The 21,590-nt window shown below is 45.2% G+C and overlaps 1 long non-coding RNA gene across 1 annotated transcript; it reads left to right on the top strand.

Annotated features, from left to right (window-relative positions):
- Window positions 1-1,080: 1,080 nt before the first annotated feature.
- On the top strand, window positions 1,081-19,859 carry LOC309654109. The gene is made up of 3 exons (XR_014259876.1): window positions 1,081-1,158; window positions 18,688-18,819; window positions 19,837-19,859. It is a non-coding gene; the product is annotated as an uncharacterized lncRNA (long non-coding RNA).
- The last annotated feature ends 1,731 nt before the right edge of the window (window positions 19,860-21,590 follow it).

Genomic DNA, 21,590 nt, shown 5'->3' with positions numbered 1-21,590 from the left:
ATCAGTCATGGGGCATTGTGGTGACAGTGGTCATCTAGAATTGTGATGAAAGGTATCAGGGAGCACTGTGATTACAGGGACCATGGAACATTGTGATGACAAAGGCCATGGAGCATTGTGATGACAAGTGTCATGGGGCATTTTGATGACATTGGCATGGAGCATTATGATGACAAGAGTTCTGGAGCATTTTGATGACAAGGGCATAGAGCATTGTGATGACAGGGCCCATGGAGCATTGTGATGAAAAGGGCAGGGAACATTGTGATGACTGGGTTCATGGAGCATTGTGAAGAAAGTGGCCATGGAGCATTGAGATGACAGGCGTCATGAGGCATGGTGATGACAGTGGTCATGGAGCATTGTGATGAAAGAGATCATGGAGCAATATGATAAGAGGGGAAATGGAGCATTGTGATGACAGGTGTATTGGAGCATTGTGATGAAAGTAGTCATGGATCATTGTTATGACATGTGTCCTGGAACACTGTGATGACACGGTTCATCGAGTATTGTGATGACAAGGGTCATAGCGAATTGTGATGACAGGTGTCATGGGGCAATGTGATGACCTTGATCATCTAGGAATTGTGATGAAAGGTATCATGGAGCACTGTGATGACTGGCGGCATGAAGCATTGTTATGAAACTTGTCCTGGATTATTGTGATGATAGCAGTCATGGAGAATTGTGATGACTGTGATTATTCAGCATTGTGTTGACAAGGGTACAGACAATTGTGATGAAAATGGTCATGGAGCAATGTGATTAAATTTTTCATGGAACTTCGTGATGAAAAGTGCCTGGGAGCATTGTGACGATAAAGGCCATGAGGCATTGTGATGACAAGTGTCATGGAGCATTGTAATGAAAGGTTTCATTGTGCACCGTGATGACAAGGGGAATGGAGTATTGTGATGAATCTGGTCCTGCAGCATTGTGATAACAAAAGCCATGGAGCATTGTGATGACAGGCATCATGGAGCATTGTGAAGAAAGAAGCCATGGGGAATTGTAATGACAATAGAGAAATGTGATGAAAATGGTCAGCGAGCATAGTGGTTAAAGTGGTCATTGAGAATTGTGATGAAAAGCGACATAGAGCATTGTGATGACAAAGGTCATGGAGAACTGTGATGACCAGGTTCATGTAGCATTGTGATGACACAGTCATGGAACATTGTGATGACAAGAATTCTGCAGCATTGTGAGGAAAAAGGCATGGAGCATTGTGATTATAGGGGACATGGAGCATTGTGATGACATGGTAAGCGAACACTGTGATGACAGGTGTTATGGAGCAATGTGATGACAAGTGTCATGGAGCATAGTGATGAGAGGGGCCTTGGAGAATTGTGGTGACAGGCGTCATGGGGCATTGAGATGGCAGTGGTCTTGGAGCATTATGATGAAAGGTGTTATGGAGCACTGTGATTACAGGGGCCATGGAGCATTGTGAATACAAAGGCCATGGAGCATTGAGATGACAGTGGTCATGGAGCATTGTGATGAAAGTGGTAATGGATCATTGTGATGACAAGTGTCCTGGGACCCAGTAATGACATAGTTCATGGAGCATGGTGATGACATTGGTCATGGCGAATTGTGCTGACAATGTCATGGGGCATTGTGATGGCAGTGGTCATCTAGAAATGTGATTAAAGTTATTATGGAGCACAGTAATGAGAGGGGCCATGGAGCATTGTGATGACAAGTGTCATGGAGCATGGTGATGAAACAGACATGGAGCATCATAATGACAAGAGTTCTGGAGCCTGGTGATGTCAAGGGCATGGAGCATTGTGATTACAGGGGTCATGGAACATTCTGATAAGAAGGTTCCTAAAGCATTTTGATGACAGGGGTCATGGAGTATTGTGTTGACACGGGCATGGAGCATTGTAGTGATAGGATATCTGAAGCATTGTGATGAAAAGGGGATGGAGGATTTTGATGACAGGGTCCAAGGAGCATTGTGCTGACAATGGCATGGAGCATTGTGATGAAAAGGGTACTGGAGCACTGTGAGGAAAGGAGTCATGGATCATTGTGATGACAGGGGTCATGGAGCTTTGTGATGACAAGGTTCATGGAGCATTTTGATGACACGGTCAAGGAACATTGCGATGAAAAGAATTCTGGAGCATTGTGATGAAAGGGCATGGAGCATTGTGATAAAAGGTGACAAGGAGCATTGTGATGATATGGGCAGAGAACTTTGTGATGACAGGGGTCATGGAGCATTGTGTTGAAAAGTGGTCATGGATCACTGTGATGCCAACTGTCCTGGAACCTAGTGATGACACGGTGCCTACAACATTGAGATGACAAGGTCCAAGGGGAATTGTGATGACACGTGTCATGGGGCATTGTGATGACATTGGTCATCTTGCATTGTGATGACAGTGGTCATGTAGAATTTTGATTAAAGGTATCATGGAGCACTGTGATGACAAAGGCCAAGGAACATTTTGATGACAAGTGTCATTGAGCAATGGGATGAGACGAGAATAGAGTATTATGATGACAAGTGTTCTGGAGCATTGTGATGACAAGGGCCAGTAGCATTGTGAATACAGGGGCCATGGAGCATGTGATGACAACGGCATGTAGCATTATGATGACACGGGCATGGAGCATTGTAATGATAGGATATCTGGAGCATTCTGATGAAAATGGGATGGAGCATTTTGATGACAGGGTCCAAAGATCATTGTGCTGACAATGGCATGCAGCATTGTGATGAAAAGGGTACTGGAGCACTGTGAGGTAAGGAGTCATGGATCATTGTGCTGACAGGGGTCATGGAGCTTTGTGATAACAAGGGTCATGGAGCATTGTGATGACACGGTCAAAGAACATTGCGATGAGAAGAATTCTGGAGCATTGTGATGAAAGGCCATGGAGCATCGTGATTATAGGAGACAAGGAGCATTGTGATGATATGGGCAGAGAACTTTGTGATGACAGGGGTCATGGAGCATTGTGATGAAAAGTGTCATGGAACATTGTGCTGACTGGGATCATGGAGCTTTTTGGTAAGAGAGGGCTTGGAGATTTGTAATGGCAGGCGTGATGGGGCATTGTGATGACAGCGGTCTTGGAGCACTGTGGTGAAAGGGGTCATGGAGCACTGTGATTACAGGGGCCATGGAGCATTGTGAATACAAAGGCTATGGAGCATTGAGATGACAGGGGTCATGGAGCATTGTGATGAAAGTGGTAATGGATCATTTTGAAGACAAGTGTCATGGGGCATTTTGATGACATTGGCATGGAGCATTATAATGACAAGAGCTCTGAACACTTCTGATGACAAGGGCATGGAGCATTGTGATTACAGGAGACATGGAGCATTGTGATGACATTGGCAGGGATCATTGTGATTACAGGGATCATGGAGCATTGTGATGACAAGTGTCATGCAATATTGTGCTGACACAGATCATGGAGCATTTTGATGAGAGTGGCCTTGGAGCACAGTGATGAGAGACGTCATGGGGCATTATGGTGACAGTGGACAAGGAGCATTGTGATGAAAGTGTTAATGGAGCAATGCGATTATCGGGACAATGGAGCATTGAGATAACAGAGTTCTTCGAGCATTGTGATGAAAGTGGTCATGGATCACTGTGATGACAAGTGTCCTGGAACCTAGTGATGACACGGTTCCTACAGCATTGAGATGACAAGTGCCAGGGAGAATTGTGATGACACGTGTCATGGGGCATTGTGATGACATTTGTTATCTTGCATTGTGATGACAGTGGTCATGTAGAGTTTTGATTAAAGGTATCATGGAGCACAGTGATGACATAGACCAAGGAACATTTTGATGACAAGGGTCATTGAGCAATGGGATGAAACGGGAATGGAGTATTATGATGACAAGTGTTCTGGAGCATTGTGATGACAAGGGCATGGAGCATTGTGATTACAGTGGCCATGGAGCATTGTGATGACAACGGCATGTAGCATTGGGATGACAGGGGTTATTGAGCATTGTGATGACAAAGACCATGAGGCATTTTGATGACAGGGGCCTTGGAGAATTGTGATGACAATGGTCATCAAGCATTGTGTTGACAGGAGTCATAGAGCATTGTGATGAGAAAGACCATGGAGCATGGTGATGACAGAGGCCATGGAACATTGTGATGAGAAGGCCATGTACCATTGTGATTACATGGGTAATAGAGCATTGTGATGACAAGGGCTGGGAACCTTGTGGTGACCAGGGTCATGGAGCATTTTGATGAGAACTTTCATGGAACATTGTGATGACAGGGGTCATGGAGCATTGTGTTGAAAGGGAACATGGAGCAGTGTTATTACAGGGTCCAGGCAGTATTGTGATTACAGGTGTTATGGGGCACTGTGATGACAGGGGTATGGAGCATTGTGATGAAAATTGTCTTGGAGCATTGTGATGACAGAGGTCACAGAGAATTGCGATAAAAGGTATCATGCACCATTTTGATGACAACGGTCATGGATCATTTTGATGACAGGGGTCATGGAACATTCTGATAACAAGGTTCACAAAGCATTTTGATGACAGTGTTCATGGAGTATTGTGTTGACACGGGCATGGAGCCTTGTAGTGATAGGATATCTGGAGCATTGTGATGAAAAGGGGATGGAGCATTTTGATGACAGGGTCCAAGGAGCATTGTGCTGACAATGGCATGGAGCATTGTGATGAAAAGGGTACTGGAGCACTGTGAGGAAAGGAGTCATGGATCATTGTGATGACAGGGGTCATGGAGCTTTGTGATGACAAGGGTCATGGAGCATTTTGATGACACGGTCAAGGAACATTGCGATGACAAGAATTCTGGAGCATTGTGATGAAAGGGCATGGAGCATTGTGATAAAAGGTGACAAGGAGCATTGTGATGATATGGGCAGAGAACATTGTGATGACAGGGGTCATGGAGCATTGTGGTGAAAGGGGTCATGGAGCACTGTGATTACAGGGGCCATGGAGCATTGTGAATACAAAGGCCATGGAGCAATGAGATAACAGAGTTCATGGAGCATTGTGATGAAAGCGGTCATGGATCACTGTGATGACAAGTGTCCTGGAACCTAGTGATGACACGGTTCCTATAGCATTGAGATGACAAGGGCCAAGGCGAATTGTGATGACACGTGTCATGGGGCATTGTGATGACATTGGTCATCTTGCATTGTGATGACAGTGGTCATGTAGAGTTTTGATTAAAGGTATCATGGAGCACAGTGATGACAAAGTCCAAGGAACATTTTGATGACAAGGGTCATTGAGCAATGGGATGAAACGGGAATGGAGTATTATGATGACAAGTGTTCTGGAGCATTGTGATGACAAGGGCATGGAGCATTTTGATTACAGTGGCCATGGAGCATTGTGATGACAACGGCATGTAGCATTGTGATGACAGGGGTTATTGAGCATTTTGATTACAAAGACCATGAGGCATTTTGATGACTGGGGCCTTGGAGAATTGTGATGACAATGGTCATCAAGCATTGTGTTGACAGGAGTCATAGAGCATTGTGATGAGAAAGACCATGGAGCATGGAGATGACAGAGGCCATGGAACATTGTGATGAGAAGGCCATGTACCACTGTGATTACATGGGTAATAGAGCATTGTGATAACAAGGGCTGGGAACCTTGTGGTGACCAGGGTCATGGAGCATTTTGATGAGAACTTTCATGGAACATTGTGATGACAGGGGTCATGGAGCATTGTGTTGAAAGGGAACATGGAGCAGTGTTATTACAGGGTCCAGGCAGTATTGTGATTACAGGTGTTATGGGGCATTGTGATGACAGGGGTATGGAGCATTGTGATGAAAATTGTCTTGGAGCATTGTGATGACAGAGGTCACAGAGAATTGCAATAAAATGTATCATGCACCATTTTGATGACAACGGTCATGGATCATTTTGATGACAGGGGTCATGGAACATTCTGATAACAAGTTTCATAAAGCATTTTGATGACAGGGTTCATGGAGTATTGTGTTGACACGGGCATGGAGCATTGTAGTGATAGGATATCTGGAGCATTGTGATGAAAAGGGGATGGAGCATTTTGATGACAGGGTCCAAGGAGCATTGTGCTGACAATGGCATGGAGCATTGTGATGAAAAGGGTACTGGAGCACTGTGAGGAAAGTAGTCATGGATCATTGTGATGACAGGGGTCATGGAGCTTTGTGATGACAAGGGTCATGGAGCATTTTGATGACACGGTCAAGGAACATTGCGATGACAAGAATTCTGGAGCATTGTGATGAAAGGGCATGGAGCATTGTGATAAAAGGTGACAAGGAGCATTGTGATGATATGGGCAGAGAACATTGTGATGACAAGGGTCATGGAGCATTGTGGTGAAAGGGGTCATGGAGCACTGTGATTACAGGGGCCATGGAGCATTGTGAATACAAAGGCCATGGAGCAATGAGATAACAGAGTTCATGGAGCATTGTGATGAAAGCGGTCATGGATCACTGTGATGACAAGTGTCCTGGAACCTAGTGATGACACGGTTCCTACAGCATTGAGATGACAAGGGCCAAGGCGAATTGTGATGACACGTGTCATGGGGCATTGCGATGACATTGGTCATCTTGCATTGTGATGACAGCGGTCTTGGAGCATTGTGGTGAAAGGGGTCATGGAGCACTGTGATTACAGGGGCCATGGAGCATTGTGAATACAATGGCTATGGAGCATTAAGATGACAGGGTTCATGGAGCTTTGTGGTGAAAGTGGTAATGGATCATTGTGAAGACAAGTGTCATGGGGCATTATGATGACATTGGCATGGAGCATTATAATGACAAGAGTTCTGAACCCTTCTGATGACAAGGGCATGGAGCATTGTGATTACAGGAGACATGGAGCATTGTGATGACATTGGCAGGGATCATTGTGATTACAGGGATCATGGAGCATTGTGATGACAAGTGTCATGCAATATTGTGCTGACACAGATCATGGAGCATTTTGATGAGAGTGGCCTTGGAGCACAGTGATGAGAGACGTCATGGGGCGTTATGGTGACAGTGGTCAAAGAGCATTGTGATGAAAGTGTTCATGGAGCAACGCCATTATCGGGACAATGGAGCATTGTGAATACAAAGGCCATGGAGCATTGAGATAACAGAGTTCATGGAGCATTGTGATGAAAGTGGTCATGGATCACTGTGAAGACAAGTGTCGTGGAACCTAGTGATGACACGGTTCCTACAGCATTGAGATGACAAGGGCCAATGCGAATTGTGATGACACGTGTCATGGGGCATTGTGATGACATTGGTCATCTTGCATTTTGATGACAGTGGTCATGTAGAATTTTGATTAAAGGTATCAAGGAGCACGGTGAAGACAAAGGCCAAGGAATATTTTGATGACAAGTGTCAATGAGCAATGGGATGACAGGGGAATGGAGTATTATGATGAGAAGTGTTCTGGAGCATTGTGATGACAAGGGCATGGAGCATTGTGATTACAGGGGACATGGAGCATTTTGATGACAATGGCAATGAGCATTGTGATGACACGGGCAGGGAGCATTGTAATGATAGGATATCTGGAGCATTGTGATTACAGGGGCCATGGAGCAGTGTGATGACAAAGGCTTGGAGCATTGTGATGACAAGGGCCATGGAGCATTGTGATTACAAGGTTCATGGGGCATTGTGATGAGTGAGGTCATGGAGCATTGAGATGAAACGGGTCATGGAGCATTGTGATTACAGGGGCCATGGAGCATTGTGATGACAGGTGTCATGGAGTATTGAGAGGAAATGGTTCATGGACCATTACGATGACAGGGTCATGGAGAATTGTGATGACAGTGGCCATGGGGAATTTGGATGAAAGGCGTACTGGGGCATTGTGAGGAAATGTTTCATGGAGAATTGTGATGACAAAGGCCATGGAGCATCGTGATGACAGGGGTCATGGGGCATTGTGCTGAAAGCAGTCATGGAGCCTTGCGATGAAAAGCACCACGGAGCATTGTGATGACAAGGACCATGGAGCATTGTCAATACAAAGGACATGGAGCCTTGTGATGACAAGGGTCATGGATCATTGTAAAAACAGGTATCATTGGGCATTGTGATGACAGGGGCATGGAGCATTTTTATGTAAGTTGCCATGGAGAATTGTGATGAAAGGGATCATGTGGATTTGTAATGACAAGGGCTATGGAGCATTGTGAGGAAACAAATCTTGGAGTATTTTGATGAAAGTTGTCATGGAGCATTGCGATGAAAAGCACCAAGGAACATTGGGATGACAAGGGCCATCGAGCATTGTGATGACAAGTGTCATGGAGCATTGTGATGACAGGTGTCATGGTTCATCGTGATGACAAATGCCATGGAGAATTTTGATGATAGGTGGCATTGGGCATTGTGATGAAAGGGGTCATGGAGTACTGTGATTACAGGGTCCATGGAGCATTGTGATAACAAGTGACATGGAGAATAGTGATGACAGGTGTCATAGAGCATTGTGATGACAAGTGCCATTTAGCATTTTGATGACAGGGTTCAACAGGCAATGTGTTGACAGGGGTCACGGAGCACTGTGATTACAAAGGCCATAGAGCATTGTGAAGACAAGATTCATAGAGCATTGTGATGACACGGGGCATGAAGCATGGTGATGACCACAAACCTGGAGCAGTGTGATGACAACCACATGGAGTATTTATATGACAGGGGTTGTTGAGCACTGTGATTACAAAGACAATGAGGCATTGTGATGACAGGAGCCTTGGCGCATTGTGATGACAATGGTCATCAATCATTGTGAGAACAGGGGTCATAGACCATTGTGATGAGAAAGACCATGGAGCATGGTGATGACAGAGGCCATGGAAATTTGTGATGACAAGGCCACGTACCATTGTGATTACAAGGGTCATGGAGCATTGTGATGAAAAGAGCAGGGAAAGTTGTGGTGACCTGGGTCATGGAGCATTTTGATGACAACTTTCATGGAAGGTTGTGATGACAGGGGTCATGGAGCATTGTGTTGAAAGGGAACATGGAGCAGTGTGATTACAGGGTCCATGGAGCATTGTGAATACATAGGCCATGGAACAATGTGATGACAGGGGTCATGTAGCACTGTGATGACAGGGTCATGCAGCATTGTGATTACAGGGGTTATGGGGCACTGTGATAACAGGGGGCATGGAGCATTGTGATGAAAATTATCCTGGAGCCTTGTGATGACAGCGGTCACAGAGAATTGGGATGAAATGTATCATGCAGCATTGTGATGACAACAGTCATGGATCATTTTGATGACGGGGTCATGGAACATTCTGAGAGCAAGGTTCATAAAGCATTTTGATAACAAGGGTCAAGGAGCATTGTGTTCACACGGGCATGGAGCATTGTAATGATAGGATATCTGGAGCATTGTGATGAAAAGGGGATGGAGCATTTTGATGACAGGGTCCAAGGAGCATTGTGCTGACAATGGCATGGAGCATTGTGATGAAAAAGGTACTGGAGCACAGTGAGGAAAGGAGTCATGGATCATTGTGAAGACAGGGGTCATGGAGCTTTGTGATGACAAGTGTCATGGAGAATTGTGATGACACGTTCAAGAAACTTTGCGATGACAAGAATTCTGGAGCATTGTGATGAAAGGGCATGGAGCATTGTGATTAAAGGTGACAAGGAGCATTGTGATGATATGGGCAGAGAACTTTGTGATGAAAGGGGTCATGGAGCATTGTGATGAAAAGTGTCATGGAACGTTGTGCTGACAGGGATCATGGAGCTTTTTGGTAAGAGAGGCCTTGGAGATTTGTGATGGCAGGAGTCATGGGGCATTGTGATGACAGCGGTCTTGGAGCGTTGTGAAAAAAGGGGTAATGGTTCACTGTGATGACAGGGACCATGGAGCATTGTGAACACAAAGGCTATGGAGCTTTGAGATGTCAGGGTTCATGGAGCATTGTGATGAATGTGATCATGGATCATTGTTATGACAAGTTTCCTGGAACCCTGTGATGACACGGTTAATGGAGCATTGTGATGACAAGGACCATGGCGAATTGTGATGCCATATCTCATGGGGGATTGTGATGACAGTGGTCATCTAGATTGTGATGAAAGGTATCATGGAGCACTGTGATGACAGGGACCATGGAACATTGTGATGACAAAGGCCATGGAGTATTGTAATGAAAAGGACCATGGCGAATTGTGATGACATCTGTCATGCGGCATTGTGATGTCAGTGGTCATCTAGATTTTTATGAAAGGTATCATGGAGCACTGTGATGACAAGGGCCATGGAACATTGTGATGACAAAGGCCATGGAGCATTGTGATGACAAGTGTCATGGGGCATTTTGATGACATTGGCATGGAGCATTATGATGACAAGAGTTCTGGAGCATTTTGATGACAAGGGCATGGAGCATTGTGATGAGAGGGCCCATGGAGCATTGTCATGAAAAGGACAGGGAACATTGTGATGACTGAGTTCATGGAGCATTGTGATGAAAGGGGCCATGGAGCATTGAGATGACAGGCCTCATGAGGCATGGTGATGACAGTGGTCTTGGAGCATTGTGATGAAAGATATCATGGAGCAATATGATAACAGGGGCCATGAAGCATTGTGATGACAGGTGTATTGGAGCATTGTGATGAAAGTAGTCATGGATCATTGTGATGACATGTGTCCTGGAACACTGTGATGACACGGTTCATCGAGTATTATGATGACACGGGCCATGGAGCATTGTGATTAAAGGGGTCATGGGGCATTGTGATGAGTGAGGTCATGGAGCATTGAGATGAAACGGGTCATGGAGCACTGTGATTACAGGGGCCATGGAGCATTGTGATGACAAAGGCCATGGAGAATTGTGATGACAGGTGTCATGGAGCATTGAGACGAAACGGGTCATGGACCATTACGATGACAGGTGTCATGGAGAATTGTGATGACAGTGGCCATGGGGAATTTGGATGAAAGGCGTACTGGAGCATTGTGAGGAAATGTTTCATGGAGCATTGTGATGACAAGGGCCATGGAGCATCCTGATGACAGGGGATATGGGGCATTGTGCTGAAAGCTGTCTTGGAATATTGCGATGAAAATTGTTATGCAGCATTGTGATGACAAGGGCCATGGAGCATGGTGAATACAAGAGACATGGAGCCTTGTGATGACAAGGGTCATGGATGATTGTTAAAACAGGTATCATTGGGCATTGTGATGACAGGGGCATGGAGCTTTTTTATGTAAGTTGCTAAGGAGAATTGTGATGAAATGGATCATGTGGATTTGTAACGACAAGGGCCATGGAGCATTGTGATGAAACAAATCTTGGAGTACTTTGATGAAAGTTGTCATGGAGCATTGCGAGGAAAAGCACCAAGGAACATTGTGATGACAAGGGCCATCGAGCATTGTGATGACAAGTGTCATGGAGCATTGTGATGACAGGTGTCATGGAGCATCGTGATGACAAATGCCATGGAGAATTGTGATGAGAGGTGGCATTGGGCATTGTGATGAAAGGGGTCATGGAGTAGTGTGATTACAGGGGCCATGGAGCATTGTGATAACAAGTGACATGGAGAATAGTGATGACAGGCGTCATGGAGCATTGTGATGACAAGTGCCATTTAGCATTTTGATGACGGGTTCATCAGGCATTGTTTTGACATGGGTCACGGAGCATTGTGATGAGCAAGGCCATAGATCATTGTGATGAGTGGGGTCATGGAGCATTGTGATGACATGGGCCATGGAGCATTGTGAAGACAAGATTCATGGAGCATTGTGATGACACGGGCATGAAGCATGGTGATGGCGACAGACCTGGAGCATTGTGATGACAAGGGCATGGAGCATTGTGATTACAGGAGACATGGAGCATTGTGATGACATTGGTAGGGATTATTGTGATTAGAGGGATCATGGAGCATTGTGATGACAAGTGTCATGCAATATTGTGCTGACACAGATCATGGAGCATTTTGATGAGAGTGGCCTTGGAGTACAGTGATGAGAGACGTCATGGGGCATTATGGTGACAGTGGTCAAAGAGCATTGTGATGAAAGTGTTCATGGAGCAACGTGATTATTGGGACAATGGAGCATTGTGAATACAAAGGCCATGGAGCATTGAGATAACAGAGTTAATGGAGCATTGTGATGAAAGTGGTCATGGATCACTGTGATGACAAGTGTCCTGGACCTCGTGATGACACGGTTCCTACAGCATTGAGATGACAAGGGTCAAGGCGAATTGTGATGACACGTGTCATGGGGCATTGTGATGACATTGGGCATCTTGCATTGTGATGACAGTGGTCATGTAGAATTTTGATTAAAGGTATCATGGAGCACTGTGATGACAAAGGCCAAGGAACATTTTGATGACAAGTGTCATTGAGCAATGGGATGACACGGGAATGTAGCATTATGATGACAAGTGTTCTGGAGCATTGTGATGACAAGTGCATGGAGCAGTGTGATTACAGGGGTCATGGAGCATTGTGATGACAACGGCATGGAGCATTGTGATGACAGGGTTCATTGAGCATTGTGATTACAAAGACCATGAGGCATTGTGATGACAGGGGCCTTGGAGCATTGTGATGACAATGGTCATCAAGAATTGTGATGACAGGGGTCATAGAGAATTGTGATGAGAAAGACCATGGAACATGGTGACGACAGAGCACATGGAACATAGTTCTGAAAAGGCCATGTATCGTTGTGACTACAAGGGTCATGGAGCATTGTGATGACAAGGCCAGGGAACCTTGTGGTGACTGGGGTCATGGAGCATTTTGATGACAACTTTCATGGAACATTGTGATGACAGGGGTCATGGAGCATTGTGAAAACATAGGCCATGGAACAATGTGATGACAGGTGTCATGTAACATTGTGATGACAGGGTCATGGAGCATTGTGATGAAAATTGTCCTGGAGCATTGTGATGACAGCGGTCACAGAGAATTTTGATGAAAAGTATCATGGAGCCTTGTGAGGACAATGGTCATGGATCATTTTGAGGACAGTGGTCATGGAAACTTCTGATAACAAGATTCATAAAGCATTTTGATGACAGGGGTCTTAGAGCATCGTGATGACAAATGCCATGGAGAATTGTGATGAGAGGTGGCCTAGGGCATTGTGATGAATGGGGTCATGGATTACTGTGATTACAGGGGCCATGGAGCATTGTGATAACAAGTGATATAGAGATTAGTGATGACAGGCATCATAGAGCATTGTGATGACAAGTGCCATTTAGCATTTTGATGACAGGGGTCATCAGGCATTGTGCTGATAGGGGTCAAGTAGCATTGTGATGATAAAGGCCATAGAGCATTGTGATGACAGGGGTCATGGAGCATTGTGATGACATGGGTCATGGAGCACTGCGAAGACAAGATTCATGGAGCATTGTGATGACACGGGCATGAAGCATGATGATGACAACAGACCTGGAGAATTGTGATGACAAGGGCATGGAGCATTGTGATTAAAGGAGTCATGGAGCATTGTGATGACATTGGCAGGGATCATTGTGATTACAGGGATCATGGAGCATTGTTATGACAAATGTCATGCAATATTGTGCTGACACAGATCATGGAGCATTTTGATGAGAGTGGCCTTGGAGCACAGTGATGAGAGATGTCATGGGGCATTATGGTGACAGTGGTCAAGGAGCATTGTGATGAAAGAGTTCATGGAGCAACGCGATTATCGGGACAATGGATAATTGTGAAAACAAAGGCCATGGAGCATTGAGATAACAGAGTTCATGGAGCATTGTGATGAAAGTGGTCATGGATCACTGTGATGACAAGTGTCCTGGAACCTATTGATGACACGGTTCCTACAACATTGTGATGACAAGAGCCAAGGCGAATTGTGATGACACGTGTCATGGGGCATTGTGATGACATTGGTCACCTTGCATTGTGATAACAGTGGTCATGTAGAATTTTGATTAAAGGTATCATGGAGCACTGTGATGACAAAGGCAAAGGAACATTTTGATGACAAGTGTCATTGTGCAATGGGATGACATGGGAATGGAGCATTATGATGACAAGTGTTCTGGAGCATTGTGATGACAAGGGCCTTGGAGCATTGTGATGACAATGGTCATCAAGCATTGTGATGACAGGTGTCATAGAGCATTGTGATGAGAAAGACCATGGAGCATGTTGATGACAGAGGCCATGGAACATTGTGATGACAAGGCCATGTACCATTGTGATTCCAAGGGTCATGGACCATTGTGATGACAAGGGCAGGGAACCTTGTGGTGACCGGGGAAACGGAGCATTTTGATGACAACTTTCATGGAACATTGTGATGACAGGGGTCATGGAGCACTGTGTTGAAAGGGAGCATGGAGTAGTGTGATTACAGGGTCCATGGAGCATTGTTAATACATAGGCCATGGAACAATGTTATGACAGGGGTCATGTAGCATTGTGATGACAGGGTCATGGATCATTGTGATTACAGGGGTTATGGTGCACTGTGATGACAGGGGGCATGGAGAATTGTGATGAAAATTGTCCTGGAGCTTTGTGATGACAGCAGTCACAGAGAATTGGGATGAAAGGTATCATGCAGCATTGTGATGACAACGGGCATGGATCATTTTGATGACAGGGGTCATGGATCATTCTGATAATAAGGTTCATAAAGCATTTTGATGAGAGGGGTCATGGAGCATTGTGTTGACATGGGCATGGAGCATTGTAATGATAGGTTATATGGAGCATTGTGATGAAAAGGGGATATAGAATTTTGATGACAGTGTCCAAGGAGCATTGTGCTGACAATGGCATGGAGCATTGTGATGAAAAGGGTACTGGAGCACTGTGAGGAAAGGAGTCTTGGATCATTGTGTTGACAGGGGCCATGGAGCTTTGTGATGACAAGGGTCATGGAGCATTGTGATGACACAGTCAAGGAACATTGCGATGACAAGAATACTGGAGCATTGTGATGAAAGGGCATGGAGCATTGTGATTAAAGGTGACAAGGAGCATTGTGATGATATGGGCAGAGAACTTTGTGATGACAGGGGTCATGGAGCATTGTGATGAAAAGTGTCATGGAACGTTGTCCTGACAGGGATCATGGAGCTTTTTGGTAAGAGAGGCCTTGGAGATTTGTGATGGCAGGCGTCATGGGGCATTGTGATGACAGCGGTCCTGGAGCATTGTGATGAATGGGGTCATGGAGCACTGTGATTACAGGGGCCATGGAGCATTGTGACTACAAAGGTTATGGAGCATTGAGATGACAGGTTTCATGGAGCATTGTGATGAAAGTGATCATGGATCATTGTGATGACAAGTGTCCTGGAACCTTGTGATGACACGGTTCATGGAGCATTGTGATGACAGGAACCATGGCGAATTGTGATGACATCTGTCATGGGGCATTGTGATGACAGTGGTCATCTAGATTGTGATGAAAGGTATCATGGAGCACTGTGATTAGAGGGGCCATGGAACATTGTGATGACAAAGGCCATGGAGCATTGTGATGACAAGTGTCATGGGGCATTTTGATGACATTGGCATGGAGCATTATGATGACAAGAGTTCTGGAGCATTTTGATGAAAAGGGCATGGAGCATTGTGATGACAGGGCCCATGGAGCATTGTCATGAAAAGGGCTAGGAACATTGTGATGACTGGGTTCAAGGAGCTTTGTGACGAAAGGGGCCATGGAGCATTGAGATGACAGGCGTCATGAGGCATGGTGATGACAGTGGTCATGGAGCATTGTGATGAAAGAGATCATGGAGCAATATGATAACAGGGGACATGGAGCATTGTGATGCCAGGTGTATTGGAGCATTGTGATGAAAGTAGTCATGGATGATTGTGATGACATATGTCCTGGAACACTGTGATGACATGGTTCATCGAGTATTGTGATGACAAGGGCCATGGAGTATTGTGATTAAAGGGGTCATAGGGCATTGTGATGAGTAAGGTCATGGAGCATTGAGATGAAACGGGTCATGGAGCACTGTGGGTACAGGGACCGTGGAGCATTGTGATGACAAAGGCCATGAAGCATTGTGATGACAGGTGTCATTAAGCATTGAGAGGAAACGGGTCATGGACAATTACGATGACAGGGGTCATGGAGAATTGTGATGACAGTGGCCATTGGGAATTTGGATGAAAGGTGTACTGGAGCATTGTGAGGAAATGTTTCATGGAGCATTGTGATGACAAGTGCCATGGAGCATCGTAATGACAGGGGTCATGTGGCATTGTGCTGAAAGCGGTCATGGAGCATTGCGATGAAATTTGCTATGGAGCATTGTGATGCCAAGGGCCATGGAGCATTGTGAATACAAGGGACAGGAAGCCGTGTGATGACAAGGGTCATGGATCATTGTAAAAACAGGTATCATTGGACATTGTGATGACAGGGGCATGGAGCTTTTTTATGTAAGTTGCCATGGAGAATTGTGATGAAAGGGATCCTGTGGATTTGTAATGACAAGGGCCATAGAGCATTGTGATGAAACAAATCTTGGAGTATTTTGATGAAAGTTGTCATGGAGCATTGCAATGAAAAGCACCAAGGAACATTGTGATGACAAGGGGCATCGAGCATTTTGATGACAAGTGTCATGGAGCATTGTGATGACAGGTGTCATGGAGCATCGTGATGACAAATGCCATGGAGAATTGTGATGAGAGGTAGCATTGGGCATTGTGATGAAAGGGGTCATGGAGTACTGTGATTACATGGGCCATGGAGCATTGTGATAACAAGTGACATGGAGAATCGTGGTGATAGGCGTCATAGAGCACTGTGATGACAAGTGCCATTTAGCATTTTGATGACAGGGGTCATCAGGCATTGTGTTGACAGGGGTCACGTAGCATTGTGATGACAAAGGCCAGAGAGCATTGTGATGACAGTGGTCATGGAGCCTTGTGATGACATTGGCCATGGAGCAATGTGAAGACAAGATTCATGGAGCATTGTGATGACACGGGCATGAAGCATGGTGATGACAACCGACCTGGTGCATTGTGATGACAAGGGCATGGAGCATTGAGATTACAGGAGACATGGAGCATTGTGATGACATTGGCAGGCATCATTGTGATTACAGGGATCATAGAGCATTGTGATGAGAAGTGTCATGCAATATTGGGCTGACGCAGATCATGGAGCATTTTGATGAGAGTGGCCTTGGAGCACAGTGATGAGAGACGTCATGGGGCATTATGGTGACAGTGGTCAAGGAGCATTGTGATGAAAGTGTTCATGGAGCAACGCGATTATCGGGACAATGGAGCATTGTGAATACAAAGGCCATGGAGCATTGAGATAACAGAGTTCATGGAGCATTGTGATGAAAGTGGTCATGGATCACTGTGATGACAAGTGTCCTGGAACCTAGTGATGACACGTTTCCTACAGCATTGAGATGACAAGGGCCAAGGCGAATTATGATGACACGTGTCATGGGGCATTGTGATGACACTGGTCATCTTGCATTGTGAAGACTGTGGTCATGTAGAATTTTGATTAAAGGTATCATGGAGCACTGTGATGACAAAGGCCAAGGAACATTTTGATGACAAGTGTCATTGAGCAATGGGATGACACGGGAATGGAGTATTATGATGACAACTGTTCTGGAGCATTGTGATGACAAGGGAATGGCGCATTGTGATTACAGGGGCCATGGAGCATTGTGATGACAACGGCATGGAGCATTTTGATGACAGGGGTCTTTGAGAATTGTGATTACAAAGACCATGAGGCCTTGTGATGACAGGGGCATTGGAGCATTGTGATGACTATGGTCATCAATCATTGTGATGACAGGGGTCATAGAGCATTGTGATGAGAAATACCATGGAGCATGGTGATGACAGAGGCCATGGAACTTTGTGATGACAAGGCCATGTACCATTGTGATTACAAGGGTCATGGAGCATTGTGATGACAAGGGCAGGGAACCTTGTGGTGACCGGGGTCATGGAGCATTTTGATGACAACTTTCATGGAACGTTGTGATGACAGGTGTCATGGAGCATTGTGTTGAAAGGGAACATGGAGCAGAGTGATTACAGGGTCCATGGAGCATTGTGAATACATAGGCCATGGAACAATGTGATGACAGGTGTCATGTAGCATTGTGATGACAGGGTCATGGAGCATTGTGATTAAAGTAATTATGGGGCACTGTGATGACAGAGGACATGGAGAATTGTGATGAAAATTGTCCTGGAGCATTGTGATGACAGCCGTCACAGAGAATTGGGATGAAAGTTATCATGCAGCGTTGTGATGACAATGGTCATGGATCATTTTGATGACAGGGTTCATGGAACATTCTGATAACAAGGTTCATAAAGCATTTTGATGACAGGGGTCATGGAGCATTGTGTTGACACCGGCATGGAGCATTGTAATGATACGATATCTGGAGCATTGTGATGAAAAGGGCATGGAGCATTTTGATGACAGGGTCCAAGGAGCATTGTGCTGACAATGCCATGGATCATTGTGATGAAAAGGGTACTGGAGCACTGTGAGGAAAGGAGTCATGGATCATTGTGGTGACAGGGGTCATGGACCTTTGTGATGAAAAGGGTCATGGAGCATAGTGATGACACGGTCATGGAACATTGCGATGACAAGAATTCTGGAGCATTGTGATGAAAGGGCATGGAGCATTGTGATTAAAGGTGACAGGGAGCATTGGGATGATATGGGCAGAGAACTTTGTGATGACAGGGGTCATGGACCATTTTGATGAAAAGTGTCATGGAACATTGTCCTGACAGGGATCATGGAGCTTTTTGGTAAGAGAGGCCTTGGAGATTTGTGATGGCCGGAGTCATGGGGCATTGTGATGACAGCGGTCCTGGAGCATTGTGATGAATGGGGTCATGGAGCACTGTGATGACAGGGGCCATGGAGAATAGTGACTACAAAGGTTATGGAGTATTGAGATGACAGGTTTCATGGAGCATTGTGATGAAAGTGATCATGGATCATTGGGATGACAAGTGTCCTGGAACCTTGTGATGACACGGTTCATGGAACATTATAATGACAAGGACCATGGCGAATTGTGATGACATCTGTCATGGGGCATTGTGATGACAGGGTCATGCAGCATTGTGATTACAGGGGTTATGGGGCACTGTGATGACAGGGGGCATGGAACATTGTGATGAAAATTGTCCTGGATCTTTGTGATGATAGCGGTCACAGAGAATTTGGATGAAATGTATCATGCAGCATTGTGATGACAATGGTCATGGATCATTTTGATGACAGGGATCATGGAACATTCTGATAACAAGGTTCATAAATCAGATTGATGACAGGGGTCATGGTGCATTGTGTTGACACGGGCATGGAGCATTGTAATGATAGGATATCTAGAGCATTGTGATTATAAGGGGATGGAGCATTTTGATGACAGGGTCCAAGGAGCATTGTGATGACAATGGCATGGAGCATTGTGATGAAAAGGGTACTGAAGCACTGTGAGGAAAGGATTCATGGGTCATTGTGATGACAAGGGTCATGGAGCTTTGTGATGACAAGGGTCATGGAGCATTGTGATGACACGGTCAAGGAACCTTGTGATGACAAGAATTCTGGAGCATTGTGATGAAAGGGCATGGAGCATTGTGATTAAATGTGACAAGGAGCATTGTGATGATATGGGCAGAGAACTTTGTGATGACAGGGGTCATGGAGCATTGTGATGAAAAGTGTCATGGAACGTTGTGCTGACAGAGATCATGGAGCTTTTTGGTAAGAGAGGCCTTGGAGATTTGTGAATGCAGGCATCATGGGGCATTGTGATCACAGCGGACTTGGACCATTGGGATAAAAGGGGTCATGGAGCACTGTTATGACAAGGGGCCATGGAGCATTGTGAATACAAAGGCCATGGAGCATTGAGATGAAAGGGTTCATGGAGCATTGTGATGAAAGTGATCATGGATCATTGTGATGACAAGTGTCCTGGAACCTTGTGATTACACGGTTCATGGAACATTGTGATGACAAGGACCATGGCGAATTGTGATGACATCTGTCATGGGGCAATGTAATGACAGTGGTCATCTAGATTGTGATGAAAGTTATCATGGAGCACTGTGATGACAGGGGCCATGGAACATTGTGATGACAAAGGCCATGGAGCATTGTGATGATAAGTGTCATGGGGCATTTTGATGACATTGGCATGGAGCATTATGATGACAAGAGTTCTGGAGCATTTTGATGACAAGGGCATGGAGCATTGTGATGACAGGGCACATGGAGCATTGTCATGAAAAGGGCTAGGAACATTGTGATGACTGGGTTCATGGAGCTTTGTGATGAAAGGGGCCATGGAGCATTGAGATGACAGGCGTCATGAGGCATGGTGATGACAGTGGTCATGGAGCATTGTGATGAAAGAGATCATGGAGCAATATGATAACAGGGGCCATGGAGCATTGTGATGACAGGTGTATTGGAGCATTGTGATGAAAGTAGTCATAGATCATTGTGATGACATGTGTCCTGGAACACTGTGATGACACGGTTCATCGAGTAGTGTGATGACAAGGGCCATGGAGCATTGTGATTAAAGGGGTCATGGGGCATTGTGATGAGTGAGGTCATGGAGCATTGAGATGAAACGGATGATGGAGCACTGTGATTACAGGGGCCATGGAGCATTGTGATGACAAAGGCCATGGAGCTATGTGATGACAGGTGTCATTTAGCATTGAGATGAAACGGGTCATGGACCATTACGATGACAGGGGTCATGGAGAATTGTGATGACAGTGGACATTGGGAATTTGAATGAAAGGCGTACTGGAGTATTGTGAGGAAATGTTTTATGGAGCATCGTGATGACAGGGGTCATGTGGCATTGTGCTGAAAGCGGTCATGGAGCATTGCGATGAAATTTGCTATGGAGCATTGTGATGACAAGGGCCATGGAGCATTGTGAATACAAGGGACATGAAGCCTTGTGATGACAAGGGTCATGGATCATTGTAAAAACAGGTATCATTGGGCATTGTGATGACAGGGGCATGGAGCTTTTTTATGTAAGTTGCCATGGAGAATTGTGATGAAAGGGATCCTGTGGATTTGTAATGACAAGGGATATAGAGCATTGTGATGAAACAAACCTTGGAATATTTTGATGAAAGTTGTCATGGAGCATTGCAATGAAAAGCACCAAGGAACATTGTGATGACAAGGGGCATCGAGCATTTTGATGACAAGTGTCATGGAGCATTGTGATGACAGGTGTCATGGAGCATCGTGATGACAAATGCCATGGAGAATTGTTATAAGAGGTGGCATTTGGCATTGTGATGAAAGGGGTCATGGAGTACTGTGATTACATGGGCCATGGAGCATTGTGATAACAAGTGACATGGAGAATAGTGGTGACAGGCGTCATAGAGCACTGTGATGACAAGTGCCATTTAGCATTTTGATGACAGGGGTCATCAGGCATTTTGTTGACAGGGGTCACGTA

Source organism: Balaenoptera physalus (genome assembly GCF_965194825.1).
Source record: "Balaenoptera physalus genome assembly, contig: HAP1_SCAFFOLD_1977, whole genome shotgun sequence".
Classification (NCBI taxonomy): Eukaryota; Metazoa; Chordata; class Mammalia; order Artiodactyla; family Balaenopteridae; genus Balaenoptera; species Balaenoptera physalus.
This window is presented reverse-complemented; position numbering and strand designations above follow the sequence as displayed.